Source organism: Poromitra crassiceps (genome assembly GCF_964638095.1).
Source record: "Poromitra crassiceps genome assembly, chromosome: 13".
Classification (NCBI taxonomy): Eukaryota; Metazoa; Chordata; class Actinopteri; order Beryciformes; family Melamphaidae; genus Poromitra; species Poromitra crassiceps.
This window is the reverse complement of record NC_139644.1, coordinates 49,649,921-49,669,507: the sequence shown is the minus strand read 5'-3', so window position 1 is coordinate 49,669,507 and position 19,587 is coordinate 49,649,921. Positions and strand designations below refer to the sequence as shown.

Below are 19,587 nucleotides of genomic sequence, written 5' to 3'. Positions count from 1 at the left end.
ATGTCAGGGCTCCACCTGGTGAAGCAGGGCAGAGACCGCCGCCGAATCGACCTGCAGAGGGACTTCACTGTGGCCTCTCCTGCTGAATTTGTCACCCGCTTTGGTGGCAACAAGGTCATCGAAAAGGTCATGATGATTTTGATGTAGCACCTTTCAAAAGCATCCTATGCTAAAAGTAAGGGGTGAGAGTATAAATAGGGAGAGAGTCTCGACACGCGCTCCATTCCTAGTTCATAAAACCTCAATCAATCATCTACTGAACTCATAATAAAAACAAATGCAAACCAGCAAATAATTACACAACTAAATCATTTGTGTGTTTGCCTCGGGTAGTCATATAATTTTATGACTAGCAAACATTGTTGGGGGTCGTTACTCAAAAAAGTAATATATTACACATTACACATTACTTAGAAGAAAGTAATGCCTTACTTTACTTAATTACTCCCTGGAGCAAGTAATTCGTTACACTACTTGTTACATTAATTTTGCCTTACTCCTAAACATAGACTGAGATGCATTGTCAGTTAACAACATTACCTTACGCCAGAGTCCTGCATGTGTCCAATTTTGCAAACCTGTGCCCGCCCAGACCCGTCAATATAAGAACCGTGCCCGCCCCGTTACCTGTGATTATCTCAAAATCCAAACCGGCCCCGCCCAGACCCGTCGTTATAAGACCCGACCCGTTATCAATGAATCACACAGCCTAGAAACACAGTCGCTCACTTTGAACCAAACTGCCACCATTTCACACAGGAGGCTAATAATTAGCAGTCTCTAGCTGAGACTCATCACCTGTAACGTTAGCAGTAGCACTTAGCAGCAGCAGCTAATGTTAGTTCAGTAACCAGCTGGTCAGCACTATCAGACAACACAGTGTTGTGCAACAAGCAGACTTACCAAATATTTCCATCCAAAACATGTCCGGTATAATCCACGCTGCCCTTATGATCGCTGTTCCGCTGACAGAAATGCAGTTTTACAATTAAGCAATATAGCATGAGAGCAAGTGTGTTGTGGAGAATATATCCCGCTGATAACAGCTTATCAGCGGGATATATTCCACAACACCACGCAGCTCGAGTGCTATATTGCTTTTATAAAACGGTTTCCAAGTATAATAATATAATAATAATAATAATACTATAAGTCCGACTGGCATGGTATTCTGATAGAGTCAGTTGAAACACTACTGTAAGGCGGGACCTCTAGCAAGAAGATAGACGTGCGGGTGATTTGATTGGATCGTTCTGGAGACTGAAGTTGACATTGGCCAATCCTGGCGCTTGCTGAGAAGCTGAGAGCTTTCTGGAAAGCCCGACACGCAGCTCGAGCGCAGCGCTGCATTCTCAGCGCTTGCTGAGAAGCTGAGTGCTTTCTGCAAAGCCCGACACCAACTAACGTTACGGGGTTAAATGCGGGGTTAACAGCCTTTTTTTTGCAAAGAAGACATTAGCCCGCATCTATTCTTGTACAAAACATAATTTTCTGCGAAGTATTAGTAAAGTTATAAGCGAAGATCGATTCACAAGGATCTGACAGCTGTCTCCGCCATTTGTTTTTTTGAGGTAACCAAAGGCTTTTAGTAAGAGAGTTGCCATGGCAACCAATAACCCATGGCCATGGGTTATTGGACTCGGTTACGGGATTTATACAATGGCTGTGAACCAATCAGATTGCTTGATTTGAGAGAGCCGTTTTATAATGTCCAATAACTAACGTTATCTCTCCATCACTTGCACTTTGTTATGGAAACCAGAGAGCGTCTTGTTGTCTCCAGTCACGTTGACTCCACGGCTGAGTTTTAAATGTTTATGTTGTGCAGTCCATAGCATCAAACAATGCAGTATGCACACTTGAAACATGCTGGTTATGTAGAGAAACAAAGCGTAAAACAACTGTTTGACAGGGGGTAACAAAATCTCTCCTCTTGCTCTGTCTGCCTGACTTCCGGAACAACACACACACGTCATGCACCAGAGATTACCGTAGTGACTGTGAATTCAGCCTGAGCGCAACAAAAACATAGATGGCTCTAATAGTCAATTATTGTTCCCGAGCACTGCCCGCCCACGTTTAGTTCATGTTTACCCATGCCCGTACCATGCCGTGAATTTATAGAAGTATTTTTTTTACCTGTTACACAAGCTTTATGCGGGTAACCCGCAGGTACCCACGGGTACCCGACCCGTTGCAGGACTCTGCCTTACGCTACATTATGCCCACATATCAGCACAAATCCCTATCCTAATCTGAAAGGGAGACAACTCCAACTGTCTGTACTGCATAGCTATATCCAGAAAAATAACGTCAATCACTTACTTACAGCCTTCACCATAGAAATATCTGACACTGCCAACATTTCCTCTGACAATGCAACAAGCCTGTTTATCTCTGCCTTTCACCTTACCTGCTGCCACACAGGTCGAGCGGTCAGCGTGGACTCAGCCACTCTGCCAGCTTTGTGTTTTAATAGCATGTTGCCTTCTGGTGTTTGGGGAGATTTGTCATGTTCACATACATTCTGGCTAGGGATGGGCATCGAATTTCGAATTTTCGAATAATCGTTGTTATTATCAAGGTCGACTTTTATTATTGAAATTCGAAATTCGAAAAAAAAAAAATTTTTTTTTTTTTTTTTTTTTTTTTAGTGAAATGTTGCATTGTCTCCCCTGATTCTAAGTATAGTCAAATCGCTTGGTTTGAGCAAGTAAAACAATTTTTATAAGCATTTTAAGCAAGGTTTATGGAAAAATGAATGGCGGATGAAATCCCATGAAGAGGGAGAGGGGGTGACTTTGGCACCCCTTTGGCACTCAGACCTGAGCCTACTAAATATTTAATGAACCACTCATGATTGTCAAAACTGTTTTTTATTTTCGAAAATGTCAATGTCATGTAACATGTTCTTTACTTCAGTGGTGCAATGCTTGTTTGAGCTAAAAATCCACAGCAGAAGCTTTTTATATTAATTAATAAAGCCGTAGACTTAGAATCAGGGGCGACAATGCAACATTTCACTCACAAAAAAAAAAAAAAAAAATTTTTTTTTTTTTTTACATTTTTTTATTTATTTTCGAATTTCGAATTAAATTCGAATTTGGCCAGCGAATTTCGAATAGTGTTTTTGCTAGAAATGCCCATCCCTAATTCTGGCCTGAGCAAAGTTTGCACTTTACCATCACACTGCTGTCCTTTCCTGCAACAATTTGAAGTATGTGCATAATCCACCCATCAAAAGTTGTAGACTGCATGCTGCTATTTCCCCTCCGCTCGCATCTGATCAGTCACTGTGTTTACAATGGTCTGTTGAGCCATTGCAGACACCATAGTAGTTTCGGGAAGTTATACTACAAGAATGGATCGGCTGAAGGGACACAGACGCGTGAACCAATGAATCATCACTCATCATGCCTAAAACCTAACCAATCGTTACTCCCCCCCTCCCCCCAGCCATCCATTATAGCCACACAAAAGATGTGTGTTGTTTACAGTCAGCTGTTGTGTTGCGAACACATCGAGTGAATGAAACCACGTTTGATGTTTTCTCTATAATCCTGCAGATTCAAACCTGATCCTGCTGAAAACTTGTGTAACGCAAGTAACGACTTGAGTGTTGGATTAGTAACTGTAATGTGATTACTGGATTTAGGGACTGTAATGCCTTACACTACTAGTTATCGACAAATGTAATGTGATTACAGTAACCCCCAACACTGCTAGCAAAACGTGCTATTTTGGAATATCTCAATCCAGCACAAGGAGTTGTCATATCTCACAGCCAGGGCCCAAAATAAACTTTTTGACTCACCGGCCAAGTGGCTGGTGGTAGATGGAAAAAATCCACCGGCCAAGCATATGTTTTACCGGTCAAAATAATAAATTGCATTTTTGTGTCACATATACATAGAATGATTTAAATAAGTCTTTAACACATACGTTTTTTAATTAACCTGAAAGTAAACAAACACACTAGTAACTCATCTATTTTGCTCTTCCAGGTCCTCATAGCCAACAATGGCATCGCAGCGGTCAAATGCATGCGCTCCATCCGCCGCTGGGCCTATGAGATGTTCCGCAATGAAAGAGCAATCCGTTGTCATGGTGACCCCAGAGGACCTGAAGGCCAATGCAGGTGGGTTTTGCTTTGTTGTCATGGTGACCCCAGAGGACCTGAAGGCCAATGCAGGTGGGTTTTGCTAGGATATTATCTCTGCAGAGGTAAAACCCATAGTGAGTGCTCAAACTGTGTGATGCCTAATGACGCAGTAAAACATCTGGGGCCAGTTGCACCAACTGGTCTTACACTGGTCTTAAGCTAAGTTGGTCGTAACTTTACGACTTAACAGCTACGCCGGTTGCACCAAGACGGCTTAAGCCTTCTTTTCACTACGACCAGGCGTAACTCTTACGCCTGGTCAGGAGGAGGCGTAGAGCCTGCCTGTCTCCGCGGAGACCTTTTTGAGTCATTACCGTCATCGTCGTAACACAGCCAGTTCTCCGTCTTTGAAAGCACGATGTTAGATTATAACTAACTAGTTGTGTGGCTTAGCCTTCCCAAATGTTGCCGTTAATCTTTTAGAATTTAATACATAGAATTGGGAACGTTACATTCAATTTCATTCAGACTGTCTGTCTGGCTCAATCGCCGCCATTTTTTCCCCGGAGCGAGGGAGGGTGAGAGGAGGGAGGGTGTTTTACAGTAGTGGCTGATAGAGCGTAGTGGCACAGTGCTCCAAGCAGGTCGCGAGGCACATTTTTTGCAACATCATCCAATCAGGGTGCATTCCCTGGCAATTCACATGGACGCGCATTGCTACGACCAGCATAGTTAAGACCAGACGTAAGCCGTGTTGGTGCAACAGGCATAAATCCACTCTAAAGACTGGTCTTAACTAAGACCGACGTAGGAGTTACGACCAGGCATAGTTAAGACCACTTGGTGCAACCGGCCCCTGGCCCAGTTAAGGGCTAGCCTTAATGAGGTGGAACAAACACACAAGGCTCCTAGCGAGGGACTGGCCAGTTCACACTCTGCAGCTCTACTGTACAGCATCCTGACTGGGGATGAAATGATAAACCATGATAATGATAAACCCTTATAAAAATTTTTATCATCATTAAAACCGTGTTGTCGTGATTACCGTGTTAGCGTGATTAGAGCGATTTGAAAAACAGTAAATACTCTCCATCATCGGGCGTCCGGGTAATGTAGCGAGGATCGCAGGTTCAGATTGAAATAAGCCCAGAACAATTCTGAATTGTTGAGCCTTTTTCCTGCTTTCCAGTCAATAGCTAACAGGGATTGGCTGTGCTGTGCCGTGGGCATGGCACTGACGTCTTGTTGACATGTGACTTTTGGCTGGCACCTGTCCTGCCTAGTTGGCACAAGGCTCACTGATCAAGGCATTGCTATTAAGTTACAAGACAGATTTTGTTGCCAGTTGAAGTCGGCATTCCCCCAAATGCTTCAATGGATTTGTTGTTTGGTTCGTTGCATTTATTTTTTGATGGAGTCACATGTGACATTTTGCCCTCAGTATGAGCTCTTAATACGACCACTGTCAAGTGGCATTTTGCATTTCTTTCTCAAGTTGGCAGACAAGTTTAATGTGTGGCCATTATTAGTTATTCTAATCTATGTCTCAGTGAGTGCGTTTACATGCACACAATAAACTGATAACTGTGAATAATCAGTTTATGGCAATAATCTGATTTCTGCGTTTACATGCACTTTAATAATCCGACAATAGGAGAAACCCGGGTTTACATGATTCAGTCAATTAGTCGGATTTCTCTCCAGAAAGGCGGCATTAATTCCGGAATAAAACAACAGAATATAGTTGCAAAATGCAAAATCACATTTTCCTAATTTATTTGTCCAGCGCAGAGGATGGTTTAGGTGAAAATTAGGTTGTGTATCTCGTCTGCTTTACTAAAATTGGAATAGGCGTCGCTTTGGAAGTGCATCTGTCAATAATATTTCCAACTTTACCGAGCACACAGCACAGAGGCAGGCAGGTGAGGTGACTTATTAAGCACGTCAAATGTTCATGACCCACAACGTGTGTTGAATTGAAATACTGTAGCCTACCTGTCCGAAAACGGACAGAATTTTTCACGGATATTAACGTTATGTGTGTTGTGTTTTGAACGACTAAGTCTGTTGTCTGTAGGCTACGTCATTCGATTTGCAATCCGAGACAAATATTCGTCCTCTCCTGTAGAATATCCACATTTCGGCTCTGTGCGGGGAGAGAGAGAGCAGAGCGCCCCGCTCCGCTCAGTCAGGGGCTCCGTGCTCACCGTCATCTCGCCAAGCCGGCTGTGGTGCGCTGTGGCCGGGGGAGAGACTGGCATGCCGGTGAGAGAACCGGGAGGAGAGCCGAGGGGCCAGTGAGTGCAGCGCGTCTCTCCCTGCCTCTCACGCGCTCCATGTGCTTCTCTCTCCTGCAAGTCGTACATGCGCAGATATATAAACCCGAAAGAAACCCGGTTATGCTGGATACATGCAGAGAGAAGACCGATTATTGCCGGGAAACCTAGGTGTGTTTATCGGTTTATTCATAACCCGTTTATGACCATAAACGGATAAAGCTTATCAGTTTATGCTGTTTACATGACCACTTGAATAATCAGGTAACTCAGAAATCCGCTAATAAACAGTTTATTGGTGTGCATGTAAACTCACTGTTAGTTAGTTCCTTAACCCAGTTAAGACATGATGCAGCATCTGCGTCGTTAACCCTTTCGGCATCTATCCCTCAGGTTTTAGGAAGTGGTTTCAAACGCACCTATAGGTTTCAGAATGCTTTTGTGGAGGGCACCTTATGTCGTCTTAACCTAACGTGGGTTAAAGCCAGTAGTTGATATTTAGTTTGAATTCAGCAAAAGCAGTCCTCATGTTGTGTCAACATAAATGAGTGTGTCAGAATCTGGCCAACACTGATAGAGCCATATATCTCTGCTGTTTGCTTTCAATGTAGGGATTTTAAGTGGCCTCAGCAACAAGCAAATTAGTAGACCCCCCTCCAGATACACACATACCACACAGTATCAGGGCTCATATCAGCCTTTTCCCTTGCTTTATCATAAGGCTAAGTCTAATTCCTTTGTCCCCCCCCCCCCCCCCCACTCTTTCATTTCTCTGTCAACACTCCTATACAGGCAAGGCAGTTCTTCTAGCTCACATCAAAAGCTATCCCGCTAACTAGCAATCGTTTTTTTGGTCTATGACCTATCCGTAGCCCCGCCCCCGCCCCTCCCCCTCCCACCCACCTCCAGATGACAGCTCCTTCACATCAAACGGACAGAGTTACCCAGAGGCCTTTGTGTGAGCCCCCCCTGAACCCACAGTGTTATGAGTGACTAGGCAGTGCCAGTGCAGGTGAGCGCCGCAGGTATTCTGTGACCGCAAGCCTTTGAACCTCCTGGGGAGGTGTGTGTTTCTGTGTGTGTGTGTGTGTGTGTGTGTGTTTCTGTGTGTGTAGAAACTGCTTGAGGTGTTGGTTAAAGGTATAGCCTCAGCAAGTGGGGCATCGGTAAGAATGAGGAGGACCAGAGGAACATATGCCAAGGGTTTTATTTAGACAGATTCCTTGGTGTGTGATGGAATATCCGACAGGTGTAGATTGATGTAAACAGATGATACAGATGATTTTACCTAAACACAAAAAGGTATTAACAAAGGTTTCAAACGAACAAGGGAAAACTTCAACTGTAAAGTAATAATACATCTAATTCAAATATACAAAGGAAATGACTAACTATAACAAGACTTACTGGCAATGATGCATCTGCACATTGGTGACCATCAAGGGAAGGACAACGCAGCCTCCTCCACTGCTGTCTGGAGCCTACTGAGCCTCACCCAATCAGCCGTCCTTTATTGAGCCCAGGTGCGGCCCAATCAGGGCCCCAGGTGTGGCTGATTGGGTGAGGCTGAGCTGATGGGGGGATTTTGTACAGCCGCCCCTCAAATATAGCATTATATTTGATAAATAAACTCAGGTCAGGGTCCAGAAAATCCAGGGTTATCTGTAGGAGAAAAGGCTGCCATACATCACCCAAGGGAGATGGGCGTCCCGCCGCCCCATGAAAAACAAGTTTTGGGTTCACAGGCTGGTCAGGCAGGATGGCTGAAGGGCACCACGGGTCCGGAGGGCGTCCAGGGGGCAGGCCAGTAGGGTGGAGCAACCCTGGACGATGGCCCAGACGCTGATGACACAGGTAGCAGCACCCTTCCGGAGGCCGACCTGGATGCTGGTGTTGGAATGGTGCCACGGTAGGTCGGCGCCAAGGGATGGGTGCCAAGGGAGCGGATGGAGGTGCGGGGGCCACCCGAGCAGGAGGTCTAGGGGGCACTGGGGCTAGAGCCGGGGGGGCCACCGGTGCAGGGGGCACTGGGACTGGTGCCAGGGGGGCCACCAGGGATGGCGGTGCGGGGGGCACCGGAACTGACGGTGCGGGGGGCACCAGAGCTGACGGTGCGGGGGGCACCGGTACTGGCAGTGCGGGGGGCACTGGGACTGGAGCCAGAGGGCCCACTGGGACTGGCGGTGCGGGGGGCACCGGAACTGGCAGTGCGGGGGGCACTGGGACTGGAGCCAGGGGGGCCACCGGAACTGGCAGTGCGGGGGGCACTGGGACTGGCGGTGCGGGGGGCACCGGGACTGGCGGTGCGGGGGGCACCGGAACTGGCAGTGCGGGGGGCACTGGGACTGGAGCCAGGGGGGCCAACCGGACTGGTGGTGCGGGGGGCACCGGGACTGGCGGTGCGGGGGGCACCGGAACTGGCAGTGCGGGGGGCACTGGGACTGGAGCCAGGGGGGCCAACCGGACTGGTGGTGCGGGGGGCACCGGAACTGGCAGTGCGGGGGGCACTGGGACTAGAGCCAGGGGGCCCACCGGGACTGGCGGTGCGGGGGGCACCGGAACTGGCAGTGCGGGGGGCACTGGGACTGGAGCCAGGGGGGCCACCGGGACTGGCGGTGCGGGGGGCACCGGAACTGGCAGTGCGGGGGGCACTGGGACTGGAGCCAGGGGGGCCACCGGGACTGGCGGTGCTGGGGGCACCGGGACTGGCAGTGCAGGGGGCACTGGGACTAGAGCCAGGGGGGCCACCGGGACTGGCGGTGCGGGGGGCACCGGAACTGGCAGTGCGGGGGGCACTGGGACTGGAGCCAGGGGGGCCACCGGGACTGGCGGTGCGGGGGGCACCGGAACTGGAGCCAGGGGGGCCACCGGGACTGGCGGTGCGGGGGGCACCGGGACTGGCAGTGCAGGGGGCACTGGGACTAGAGCCAGGGGGGCCACCGGGACTGGCGGTGCGGGGGGCACCGGAACTGGCAGTGCGGGGGGCACTGGGACTGGAGCCAGGGGGGCCACCGGGACTGGCGGTGCGGGGGGCACCGGAACTGGCAGTGCGGGGGGCACTGGGACTGGAGCCAGGGGGGCCACCCCAGGAAGGTAATTACCATATTGGTAAGCCTGGTGGTCATAACGTTGTTGGAGTTGCCTTACTTGGGCTGGCCAACCTAGGGGTGCTGGGCCTACCTGCATAGGATCAGTTGCCGGGGCCCACTGGAATGGAAAAGGCGCTAGCGGAACCTGGAATGAAGGAGGCACCTGGAGCAGAGAAGGTGCAGGTGGCACCTGGAGCTGTGAAGGTGCGGGGAGCACCTGGTACTGATGAGGTGCGGGGAGCACCTGAGGCGGAGGAGGTGCAGGGAGCACCTGAGGCTGAGGAGGCGCCTGGAACAGCTGAGGCGGAGCAGGTGGCGCAGGGGGCACCTGAGGCTGAGGAGGTGCAGGGAGCACCTGAGGCTGAGGAGGCGCCTGGAACAGCTGAGGCGGAGGAGGTGGTGCAGGGAGCACCCGAGGCTGAGGAGGAGGTGCAGGGAGCACCTGAGGCTGAGGAGGCGCCTGGAACAGCTGAGGCGGAGGAGGTGGCGCAGGGAGCACCTGAGGCTGAGGAGGTGCAGGGAGCACCTGAGGCTGAGGAGGTGTAGGGAACACCTGAGGTGGAGGAGGTGGCGCAGGGAGCACCTGAGGCTGAGGAGGCGCAGGGAACCCCCGAGGCAGAGGAGGTGCAGGGCCCGCTCCTCTTCGGTACACACTCTGCTCTATCGTGTCAAGCCTCCTGCTAACCTGCATCAATAGGTGTCTATGGAGTTGATATGGTGCAGGTTGGCTAGGCTGTCTCCCAGGTGTATGCCCGACCACATGGCAACAACACTGTGTTGGGGGATGGGTTTGGAAGGTTTGTGCTACTGAAGTAGAGTAAAAGGCTGGATAATATCCATATTGTTGATGGTATCCAGGTGCCCACCTTGGTCCCTCTGCTGGTTGCTGGTTCCTCTGGTCCATTCCCACTTGCTGAGGCCAATCCGGCTCGAAGGACCATGTAGAAACTGCTTGAGGTGTTGGTTAAAGGTATAGCCTCAGCAAGTGGGGCATCGGTAAGAATGAGGAGGACCAGAGGAACATATGCCAAGGGTTTTATTTAGACAGATTCCTTGGTGTGTGATGGAATATCCGACAGGTGTAGATTGATGTAAACAGATGATACAGATGATTTTACCTAAACACAAAAAGGTATTAACAAAGGTTTCAAACGAACAAGGGAAAACTTCAACTGTAAAGTAATAATACATCTAATTCAAATATACAAAGGAAATGACTAACTATAACAAGACTTACTGGCAATGATGCATCTGCACATTGGTGACCATCAAGGGAAGGACAACGCAGCCTCCTCCACTGCTGTCTGGAGCCTACTGAGCCTCACCCAATCAGCCGTCCTTTATTGAGCCCAGGTGCGGCCCAATCAGGGCCCCAGGTGTGGCTGATTGGGTGAGGCTGAGCTGATGGGGGGATTTTGTACAGTGTGTGTGTGTGTGTGTGTGTGTGTGTGTATGAGAGAGAATGATGAGAGGAAGAGAGGTCCCCAGGGGCCAGGTCATCAATGTCACTGTGGTGATGATTGATTTGGGTCTGCTTACTGGGCCCATGGGACAAGGAGGGCGTGTGTACCGTCCATTTCCACTGTGTGTTCATTGTGCAGCAAATAACAGCCTCACTATTAGGGGCTTCATCATGTCTGAGGTCACTGTCCTGACATCAGACAGACAGTGATGGAAGTCTGTGCTTGTCACTTTTTACTTGCCTGCCATATTGGTGCTGCTATAGACAGTTTTAACTTGACAACATAAACTGCCCCTAGCTTTACCTTCTGTTGCAGTGATAAGCTAGGTTTCAAACTGTTCCCTCGCAAGACAATTCTGTGAAAAGCGTCACTACTGAGATGTTGATTTCAGAAAGATGGTAGCGTAGTCTAGCGGTGTCGCATATAAATTCTCAGGTTCAGTCCCCTACTAAACCTCAACTTGTGAGTTGCAAATTGCAGCATCAGCTAACTACCTAATAGGTACCGGAAACGTCACTTCCTGCTTTCTCCCTGTAGCAGCGCTGCGAAAAACATGAATGGCGGTGGACGGAGAATAAGGTGACTTTTTTGATCCCGTTTGAATTGTGCCACGGGGTGCCAACGCTAATTTTGTCAATTTAAAACATAACTTTGCATGTCAAGAAAGTCACAGTTTGTGGTGAACTGAAACGTAGGGGTTAGTTTAGTATAACAACTACATAGCTCATGGAAGCTTGTGGCATGTAGCCGGTCTTCAGCTTTGCCAGTAGAGAAAGTGAAGTCACTTAGGCGACAGTACATACACTGTCACCTAAGTGACAGTGTACAGTATGTACATGTGTACGTGTATGTGTACAGCTAGTCTTTCTGATTTATAACTTATAGTGCAAAAGTTTGGCGACAAACTGTAACTTTCTTGACATGCAAAGTTACGTTTTAAATTGACAAAATTGGCGTTGTTCGTAGCGCTGGACTGGTACAGGGAGAAAGCAGGAAGTGACGTTTCACTTTGGCTCTCTATAGGCTACAACTCGTACATTTGATAATGTTCTACAAAGAACGGGGTTGAGGACTAGTCTGGGATTGGAAAATGTGTGACCATATAATCTATAATCAGTATGAAAAGTCTTATTTTGTTGTTGTATAATTTGCTCACAAGCTAAACTTTCCTCTCTTTTTTTGACAGGGACCTGAGGAGCAACATGATCAGTCGCATCGAGCCAGGAGCGTTCCTCGGCCTGCCAGCACTCAAAAGACTGTGAGTAGCCATCTGCAGCTCCTCGCTGTCATCTGCACTGTGTTCTGTGCTGTGTGCAGCTCCTCACTGTCATCTGCACTGTGTTCTGTGCTGTGTGCAGCTCCTCACTGTCATCTGCACTGTGTTCTGTGCTGTGTGCAGCACCTCGCTGTCATCTGCACTGTGTTTTGTGCTGTGTGCAGCTCCTCTCTGTCATCTGCACTGTGTTCTGTGCTGTGTGCAGCTCCTCGCTGTCATCTGCACTGTGTTCTGTGCTGTGTGCAGCTCCTCGCTGTCATCTGCACTGTGTTCTGTGCTGTGTGCAGCTCCTCGCTGTCATCTGCACTGTGTTCTGTGCTGTGTGCAGCTCCTCACTGTCATCTGCACTGTGTTCTGTGCTGTGTGCAGCTCCTCACTGTCATCTGCACTGTGTTCTGTGCTGTGTGCAGCTCCTCACTGTCATCTGCACTGTGTTCTGTGCTGTGTGCAGCTCCTTGCTGTCATCTGCACTGTGTTCTGTGCTGTGTGCAGCTCCTCGCTGTCATCTGCACTGTGTTCTGTGCTGTGTGCAGCTCCTCACTGTCATCTGCACTGTGTTCTGTGCTGTGTGCAGCTCCTCACTGTCATCTGCACTGTGTTCTGTGCTGTGTGCAGCTCCTCACTGTCATCTGCACTGTGTTCTGTGCTGTGTGCAGCTCCTCACTGTCATCTGCACTGTGTTCTGTGCTGTGTGCAGCTCCTCTCTGTCATCTGCACTGTGTTCTGTGCTGTGTGCAGCTCCTCGCTGTCATCTGCACTGTGTTCTGTGCTGTGTGCAGCTCCTCTCTGTCATCTGCACTGTGTTCTGTGCAGTCTGCAGCTCCTCGCTGTCATCTGCACTGTGTTCTGTGCACTCTGCAGCTCCTCGCTGTCATCTGCACTGTGTTCTGTGCTGTGTGCAGCTCCTCTCTGTCATCTGCACTGTGTTCTGTGCTGTGTGCAGGTCCTTGCTCTCATCTGCACTGTGTTCTGTGCTGTGTTCTGTGCACTCTGCAGCTCCTCGCTGTCATCTGCACTGTGTTCTGTGCACTCTGCAGCTCCTCACTGTCATCTGCACTGTGTTCTGTGCTGTGTGCAGCTCCTTGCTCTCATCTGCACTGTGTTCTGTGCTGTGTGCAGACCCTCGCTGTCATCTGCACTGTGTTCTGTGCTGTGTGCAGCTCCTCGCTGTCATCTGCACTGTGTTCTGTGCTGTGTGCAGCTCCTCACTGTCATCTGCACTGTGTTCTGTGCTGTGTGCAGCTCCTCGCTGTCATCTGCACTGTGTTCTGTGCAGTCTGCAGCTCCTCGCTGTCATCTGCACTGTGTTCTGTGCTGTGTGCAGCTCCTCACTGTCATCTGCACTGTGTTCTGTGCAGTCTGCAGCTCCTCGCTGTCATCTGCACTGTGTTCTGTGCAGTCTGCAGCTCCTCGCTGTCATCTGCACTGTGTTCTGTGCTGTGTGCAGCTCCTCACTGTCATCTGCACTGTGTTCTGTGCTGTGTGCAGCTCCTCACTGTCATCTGCACTGTGTTCTGTGCAGTCTGCAGCTCCTCGCTGTCATCTGCACTGTGTTCTGTGCTGTGTGCAGCTCCTCGCTGTCATCTGCACTGTGTTCTGTGCTGTGTGCAGCTCCTCGCTGTCATCTGCACTGTGTTCTGTGCTGTGTGCAGCTCCTCGCTGTCATCTGCACTGTGTTCTGTGCTGTGTGCAGCTCCTCGCTGTCATCTGCACTGTGTTCTGTGCTGTGTGCAGACCCTCGCTGTCATCTGCACTGTGTTCTGTGCACTCTGCAGCTCCTCGCTGTCATCTGCACTGTGTTCTGTGCACTCTGCAGCTCCTCACTGTCATCTGCACTGTGTTCTGTGCTGTGTGCAGCTCCTCACTGTCATCTGCACTGTGTTCTGTGCTGTGTGCAGCTCCTCGCTGTCATCTGCACTGTGTTCTGTGCTGTGTGCAGCTCCTCGCTGTCATCTGCACTGTGTTCTGTGCTGTGTGCAGCTCCTCACTGTCATCTGCACTGTGTTCTGTGCTGTGTGCAGCTCCTCGCTGTCATCTGCACTGTGTTCTGTGCTGTGTGCAGCTCCTCGCTGTCATCTGCACTGTGTTCTGTGCTGTGTGCAGCTCCTCACTGTCATCTGCACTGTGTTCTGTGCTGTGTGCAGCTCCTCACTGTCATCTGCACTGTGTTCTGTGCTGTGTGCAGCACCTCACTGTCATCTGCACTGTGTTCTGTGCTGTGTGCAGCTCCTCACTGTCATCTGCACTGTGTTCTGTGCTGTGTGCAGCTCCTCTCTGTCATCTGCACTGTGTTCTGTGCTGTGTGCAGCTCCTCGCTGTCATCTGCACTGTGTTCTGTGCTGTGTGCAGCTCCTCGCTGTCATCTGCACTGTGTTCTGTGCTGTGTGCAGCTCCTCTCTGTCATCTGCACTGTGTTCTGTGCAGTCTGCAGCTCCTCGCTGTCATCTGCACTGTGTTCTGTGCTGTGTGCAGCTCCTCACTGTCATCTGCACTGTGTTCTGTGCACTCTGCAGCTCCTCGCTGTCATCTGCACTGTGTTCTGTGCTGTGTGCAGCTCCTTGCTCTCATCTGCACTGTGTTCTGTGCTGTGTGCAGACCCTCGCTGTCATCTGCACTGTGTTCTGTGCTGTGTGCAGCTCCTCGCTGTCATCTGCACTGTGTTCTGTGCTGTGTGCAGCTCCTCACTGTCATCTGCACTGTGTTCTGTGCTGTGTGCAGCTCCTCGCTGTCATCTGCACTGTGTTCTGTGCAGTCTGCAGCTCCTCGCTGTCATCTGCACTGTGTTCTGTGCTGTGTGCAGCTCCTCACTGTCATCTGCACTGTGTTCTGTGCAGTCTGCAGCTCCTCGCTGTCATCTGCACTGTGTTCTGTGCTGTGTGCAGCTCCTCGCTGTCATCTGCACTGTGTTCTGTGCTGTGTGCAGCTCCTCACTGTCATCTGCACTGTGTTCTGTGCTGTGTGCAGCTCCTCGCTGTCATCTGCACTGTGTTCTGTGCTGTGTGCAGCTCCTCGCTGTCATCTGCACTGTGTTCTGTGCTGTGTGCAGCTCCTCGCTGTCATCTGCACTGTGTTCTGTGCTGTGTGCAGCTCCTCACTGTCATCTGCACTGTGTTCTGTGCTGTGTGCAGCTCCTCGCTGTCATCTGCACTGTGTTCTGTGCTGTGTGCAGCTCCTCGCTGTCATCTGCACTGTGTTCTGTGCTGTGTGCAGCTCCTCGCTGTCATCTGCACTGTGTTCTGTGCTGTGTGCAGCTCCTCGCTGTCATCTGCACTGTGTTCTGTGCTGTGTGCAGCTCCTCGCTGTCATCTGCACTGTGTTCTGTGCTGTGTGCAGCTCCTCACTGTCATCTGCACTGTGTTCTGTGCTGTGTGCAGCTCCTCGCTGTCATCTGCACTGTGTTCTGTGCAGTCTGCAGCTCCTCGCTGTCATCTGCACTGTGTTCTGTGCTGTGTGCAGCTCCTCGCTGTCATCTGCACTGTGTTCTGTGCTGTGTGCAGCTCCTTGCTCTCATCTGCACTGTGTTATGTGCTGTGTGCAGCTCCTCACTGTCATCTGCACTGTGTTCTGTGCAGTCTGCAGCTCCTCGCTGTCATCTGCACTGTGTTCTGTGCTGTGTGCAGCTCCTCGCTGTCATCTGCACTGTGTTCTGTGCACTCTGCAGCTCCTCGCTGTCATCTGCACTGTGTTCTGTGCTGTGTGCAGCTCCTCGCTGTCATCTGCACTGTGTTCTGTGCTGTGTGCAGCTCCTCGCTGTCATCTGCACTGTGTTCTGTGCTGTGTGCAGCTCCTCGCTGTCATCTGCACTGTGTTCTGTGCTGTGTGCAGACCCTCGCTGTCATCTGCACTGTGTTCTGTGCTGTGTGCAGCTCCTCGCTGTCATCTGCACTGTGTTCTGTGCTGTGTGCAGCTCCTCACTGTCATCTGCACTGTGTTCTGTGCACTCTGCAGCTCCTCACTGTCATCTGCACTGTGTTCTGTGCACTCTGCAGCTCCTCACTGTCATCTGCACTGTGTTCTGTGCTGTGTGCAGCTCCTCACTGTCATCTGCACTGTGTTCTGTGCTGTGTGCAGCTCCTCACTGTCATCTGCACTGTGTTCTGTGCTGTGTGCAGCTCCTCACTGTCATCTGCACTGTGTTCTGTGCTGTGTGCAGCTCCTCACTGTCATCTGCACTGTGTTCTGTGCACTCTGCAGCTCCTCGCTGTCATCTGCACTGTGTTCTGTGCTGTGTGCAGCTCCTCACTGTCATCTGCACTGTGTTCTGTGCTGTGTGCAGCTCCTCACTGTCATCTGCACTGTGTTCTGTGCAGTCTGCAGCTCCTCGCTGTCATCTGCACTGTGTTCTGTGCTGTGTGCAGCTCCTCACTGTCATCTGCACTGTGTTCTGTGCTGTGTGCAGCTCCTCACTGTCATCTGCACTGTGTTCTGTGCTGTGTGCAGCTCCTCTCTGTCATCTGCACTGTGTTCTGTGCTGTGTGCAGCTCCTCGCTGTCATCTGCACTGTGTTCTGTGCTGTGTGCAGCTCCTCTCTGTCATCTGCACTGTGTTCTGTGCAGTCTGCAGCTCCTCGCTGTCATCTGCACTGTGTTCTGTGCACTCTGCAGCTCCTCGCTGTCATCTGCACTGTGTTCTGTGCTGTGTGCAGCTCCTCTCTGTCATCTGCACTGTGTTCTGTGCTGTGTGCAGGTCCTTGCTCTCATCTGCACTGTGTTCTGTGCTGTGTTCTGTGCACTCTGCAGCTCCTCGCTGTCATCTGCACTGTGTTCTGTGCACTCTGCAGCTCCTCACTGTCATCTGCACTGTGTTCTGTGCTGTGTGCAGCTCCTTGCTCTCATCTGCACTGTGTTCTGTGCTGTGTGCAGACCCTCGCTGTCATCTGCACTGTGTTCTGTGCTGTGTGCAGCTCCTCGCTGTCATCTGCACTGTGTTCTGTGCTGTGTGCAGCTCCTCACTGTCATCTGCACTGTGTTCTGTGCTGTGTGCAGCTCCTCGCTGTCATCTGCACTGTGTTCTGTGCAGTCTGCAGCTCCTCGCTGTCATCTGCACTGTGTTCTGTGCTGTGTGCAGCTCCTCACTGTCATCTGCACTGTGTTCTGTGCAGTCTGCAGCTCCTCGCTGTCATCTGCACTGTGTTCTGTGCAGTCTGCAGCTCCTCGCTGTCATCTGCACTGTGTTCTGTGCTGTGTGCAGCTCCTCACTGTCATCTGCACTGTGTTCTGTGCTGTGTGCAGCTCCTCACTGTCATCTGCACTGTGTTCTGTGCAGTCTGCAGCTCCTCGCTGTCATCTGCACTGTGTTCTGTGCTGTGTGCAGCTCCTCGCTGTCATCTGCACTGTGTTCTGTGCTGTGTGCAGCTCCTCGCTGTCATCTGCACTGTGTTCTGTGCTGTGTGCAGCTCCTCGCTGTCATCTGCACTGTGTTCTGTGCTGTGTGCAGCTCCTCGCTGTCATCTGCACTGTGTTCTGTGCTGTGTGCAGACCCTCGCTGTCATCTGCACTGTGTTCTGTGCACTCTGCAGCTCCTCGCTGTCATCTGCACTGTGTTCTGTGCACTCTGCAGCTCCTCACTGTCATCTGCACTGTGTTCTGTGCTGTGTGCAGCTCCTCACTGTCATCTGCACTGTGTTCTGTGCTGTGTGCAGCTCCTCGCTGTCATCTGCACTGTGTTCTGTGCTGTGTGCAGCTCCTCGCTGTCATCTGCACTGTGTTCTGTGCTGTGTGCAGCTCCTCACTGTCATCTGCACTGTGTTCTGTGCTGTGTGCAGCTCCTCGCTGTCATCTGCACTGTGTTCTGTGCTGTGTGCAGCTCCTCGCTGTCATCTGCACTGTGTTCTGTGCTGTGTGCAGCTCCTCACTGTCATCTGCACTGTGTTCTGTGCTGTGTGCAGCTCCTCACTGTCATCTGCACTGTGTTCTGTGCTGTGTGCAGCACCTCACTGTCATCTGCACTGTGTTCTGTGCTGTGTGCAGCTCCTCACTGTCATCTGCACTGTGTTCTGTGCTGTGTGCAGCTCCTCTCTGTCATCTGCACTGTGTTCTGTGCTGTGTGCAGCTCCTCGCTGTCATCTGCACTGTGTTCTGTGCTGTGTGCAGCTCCTCGCTGTCATCTGCACTGTGTTCTGTGCTGTGTGCAGCTCCTCTCTGTCATCTGCACTGTGTTCTGTGCAGTCTGCAGCTCCTCGCTGTCATCTGCACTGTGTTCTGTGCTGTGTGCAGCTCCTCACTGTCATCTGCACTGTGTTCTGTGCACTCTGCAGCTCCTCGCTGTCATCTGCACTGTGTTCTGTGCTGTGTGCAGCTCCTTGCTCTCATCTGCACTGTGTTCTGTGCTGTGTGCAGACCCTCGCTGTCATCTGCACTGTGTTCTGTGCTGTGTGCAGCTCCTCGCTGTCATCTGCACTGTGTTCTGTGCTGTGTGCAGCTCCTCACTGTCATCTGCACTGTGTTCTGTGCTGTGTGCAGCTCCTCGCTGTCATCTGCACTGTGTTCTGTGCAGTCTGCAGCTCCTCGCTGTCATCTGCACTGTGTTCTGTGCTGTGTGCAGCTCCTCACTGTCATCTGCACTGTGTTCTGTGCAGTCTGCAGCTCCTCGCTGTCATCTGCACTGTGTTCTGTGCTGTGTGCAGCTCCTCGCTGTCATCTGCACTGTGTTCTGTGCTGTGTGCAGCTCCTCACTGTCATCTGCACTGTGTTCTGTGCTGTGTGCAGCTCCTCGCTGTCATCTGCACTGTGTTCTGTGCTGTGTGCAGCTCCTCGCTGTCATCTGCACTGTGTTCTGTGCTGTGTGCAGCTCCTCGCTGTCATCTGCACTGTGTTCTGTGCTGTGTGCAGCTCCTCACTGTCATCTGCACTGTGTTCTGTGCTGTGTGCAGCTCCTCGCTGTCATCTGCACTGTGTTCTGTGCTGTGTGCAGCTCCTCGCTGTCATCTGCACTGTGTTCTGTGCTGTGTGCAGCTCCTCGCTGTCATCTGCACTGTGTTCTGTGCTGTGTGCAGCTCCTCGCTGTCATCTGCACTGTGTTCTGTGCTGTGTGCAGCTCCTCGCTGTCATCTGCACTGTGTTCTGTGCTGTGTGCAGCTCCTCACTGTCATCTGCACTGTGTTCTGTGCTGTGTGCAGCTCCTCGCTGTCATCTGCACTGTGTTCTGTGCAGTCTGCAGCTCCTCGCTGTCATCTGCACTGTGTTCTGTGCTGTGTGCAGCTCCTCGCTGTCATCTGCACTGTGTTCTGTGCTGTGTGCAGCTCCTTGCTCTCATCTGCACTGTGTTATGTGCTGTGTGCAGCTCCTCACTGTCATCTGCACTGTGTTCTGTGCAGTCTGCAGCTCCTCGCTGTCATCTGCACTGTGTTCTGTGCTGTGTGCAGCTCCTCGCTGTCATCTGC

General features: G+C 51.1%; 1 pseudogene across 1 annotated transcript in view; it reads left to right on the top strand.

Annotated features, from left to right (window-relative positions):
- LOC310788622 (adhesion G protein-coupled receptor A3-like) overlaps positions 1-19,587 on the top strand; it is a 91,579-nt pseudogene continuing 71,992 nt past the window's right edge. The window contains exons 1-3 of the transcript in view: positions 1-126; positions 4,005-4,138; positions 12,117-12,188. The product of the transcript in view is annotated as an adhesion G protein-coupled receptor A3-like (transcript). The remainder of the gene's footprint in view (positions 127-4,004; positions 4,139-12,116; positions 12,189-19,587) is intronic.